Consider the following 2850-nt stretch of genomic DNA (forward strand, 5'->3'; position numbering starts at 1 on the left):
TTCTTTCTTTCTTTCTTTCTTTCTCTCTCTCTCTCTCTCTCTCTCTCTCTCTCTCTCTCTTTCTTTCTTTCTTTATTCCATTCTTTTCTTTCTCTCTTTCTTTCTCGGCTCATTTCAAGCTCCACCTCCTGGATTCCTGCCCTTCCCCCTCTTCAACCTCCTGAGTGGCTGGGACTAAAGGCGCCCATCCCCATGCCTGGTTAATTTTTTATTTTTAATAGATATTCTCCCACCTCGGCCTCCCAAAGTGCTGGGCTTACAGGCATGAGCCATTATACCTAACCATCAGTGTTTTGTATGTCTTCTCACATGACCCACCTTTCCAGCCTGTTCTAGCCCATCCCAAACACACTCCACCATATCCCAGCCTGCTGATAAGGGCCTTTAGCTGAGAAAGTCTCTCCCTCTTCACACCTTTATCGCTCTTGGTCTCTAGCTCTCTCACCCTCACTTTTTCTCTTCTTTCCCCTCCATCTCGTGGTTTTCTTGCCGCCTTCTCTCTCTATCTCTCTGTCTGTGTCTCACAGTCCCCGTTCGATGTCTTTCTCATCTCTGTTTCTCTCCCTCCCTCCTTTTCTGTCTCTACATCTCCCTCTCACTTGCACTCCTTTAAGCTGTCTGTGGCTGTATTTTTCTGGGTTAGTGTTTTGCCCCGCACATGTACCTGTGAGTGTTCTTGTGTGGGGTGCGTTTGCTCATGGGGTTGGTGGGGGTGTGTCTGAGTGTGTCAGATCTTCTTTCCCAGAATCAGGCTGGTGGTTCTAGTGCCAGAGTGGGCAAAGAAGGGCCCCATGCCCTCTTGCCCAAGGGCCAGTTCTTCATTGTGGTAAATGAGGGTAGTGAGGGTGTTGTGAGAAAAATGTTCCATGTGGCTGGGCAGGCTATTTGCCCCTGGGATCGTGGGCACTGGGCACTGCTGTGTTGGAGCCCACCAAGTTTTGAGTGGTCCTGATATGCTGGAAGTTTGGGAGCATGGGAGCGAGGGGAAAGCTGCAGATGAGAAGCTCTGGGGTACCCAACTGAGTGCCTTGGCACGAGCTTGGCAATGATGGCTGAAATCAGGCAGGCATAGCAGAGCCTGGCTCTTGGGGCAGTCAGATGCCTCTCCCAGTGTCTGGTATGCCACTCTGAAGGTGCCTGACATCCTCTGATCTTGGAGCTAACAGTGTCAGGCCTGGTTGGTACCTCAGAATACAGTGTTCTGTAGTTTTTTTTTTTTTTTTTTTTTTTTTGGCTTTTCAGCTCCCTCCCTTACCCCTATTGTGGCCATATTTCCCAACAGCTCCATGAGTCTGCTCCTGCTTTTGTGCTCACCTGTGCCCCTCCGCAACCTGGGACCTCCTCCTGGGAGTCTGCCACTGCGACACCACCAGGTAGAAACATTACATTGCATTTGCCACACCATTGCCCTACCAGGAGTCTGGCTCCAATTTGTTGTTTGCCTGGCCTGTCCTGACAGCTTTGGGTGGGTGGGGCGAAAGGGTGCCATGCAGGAGGGGTGGCAAGGGATCCAAATCAATACCTCAGCAGCAAGACTAGGACAAGAGGACATCCCAGAACCGTGGGCCCTGGGCCCTGGCACCTCAGAGCACAGCCTGTTCTGAGTGAGCCCAATGCAGTGGAAGCTCGGAAGCTCAAGAGCCAGGGGAAGGATGTGGGTGAGCAGTTCAGTGGTCTCTTATTTTAGTCCCACCACCCCAGTCTGGTGGTGACTGCTGGAACCAGGCAGGTGTGACTGGGCTGAGCTCTTGGGGCTGCCAGGCAACTCTGCTCGTGTCTATGGCCATACCACATTGAATGCGTCAGATTTCGTGTGATCTCAGAATCTAAGCAGGGTTGGGCCTGGTTAGTACTTGGATGGGAGACCACCTGGAACACTGGGTGCTCTAGGCTTGTGGTTTTTTTTTTTGGTTTCTTTGCTCCCTCCATTCTCCCTATCTTTCTCATGCTTCCCAACCGCTGCCTAACTTTGCTTTCCTTTTAAGCCCCCCTCATTGGCCCCTTCCAAAGCCCCGAACCTCCTCCTGGGAGCCTGCCCCTGCATTGCCAAAGGATAGCACCATCCCAGCACTTCTGTCTCAACACCATCCCTCCAGGAGCCAGGCTACTGCTGGGGCAGGTCAGAACTTGACAAGCAAATTTGCAGACCCATGTTATTTGCTGTCAGAGGTGTCTTCCCACTCCCAGAATGGCCAAGCAATTCAATTTACTAATCGAACACTGCTGCAGCAGTCTACGCCATGGGAAAGAGAGGGCAGGGGAAGTAGTTACCACACAGGCCAGCTTAGAAGCCTGGTCCACAACACAGAAGCTGCTCATCCGTGGAAAGGACATTGCTTGCCCACTCATGTGGATAACAGTCCATTTGCACCCATATTTCCATTGTTACTATGTGTAAACTGCAGTCCTGAGCACACAAGTGAGGTCCTGGCATGCTTGGGTACACTAGGTGCAGTAGGCTTTTTCCTCTGGCTTTCCCATTCCCTATTCACCCTATTTTCACCAAGTTTCCCACCACCCCCTGGGTGACCAAACCACAGATGGGGACCTTTTCCTGGGAGTCCGCCCTACCAGCACAGGCAGGCAGCAGCATTCCACCACTTCTGCTTCACTACTGCCCCACCAGGAGTCTGGCTCCAGCCTGGGCAGGCCAGAGCAATAACCCAAAGGCAGGGCCATATCCCAAAGGCACAGGTGCGTGTTTCCTGACATCTGGGGTGTCTTCCTTCTCTCGGAATGCCCACGCTATCCAATATATTCATAAGGAGTCACTGCCACAGTCTTAACTGGGAGAAAACACAGGCAGGAGCAGCGGGTTCCAAAGACACCAGACAATATCTCCACTCCAGA

The 2850-nt window shown here is 52.0% G+C and overlaps 1 pseudogene; it reads left to right on the forward strand.

The window, feature by feature from the left end:
- Window positions 1-1775: 1775 nt before the first annotated feature.
- LOC114674628 (5S ribosomal RNA) lies at window positions 1776-1893 on the forward strand (annotated as a pseudogene).
- The last annotated feature ends 957 nt before the right edge of the window (window positions 1894-2850 follow it).

The sequence above is a fragment of the Macaca mulatta genome, chromosome 1 (genome assembly GCF_049350105.2).
Source record: "Macaca mulatta isolate MMU2019108-1 chromosome 1, T2T-MMU8v2.0, whole genome shotgun sequence".
NCBI classification, from domain to species: Eukaryota; Metazoa; Chordata; class Mammalia; order Primates; family Cercopithecidae; genus Macaca; species Macaca mulatta.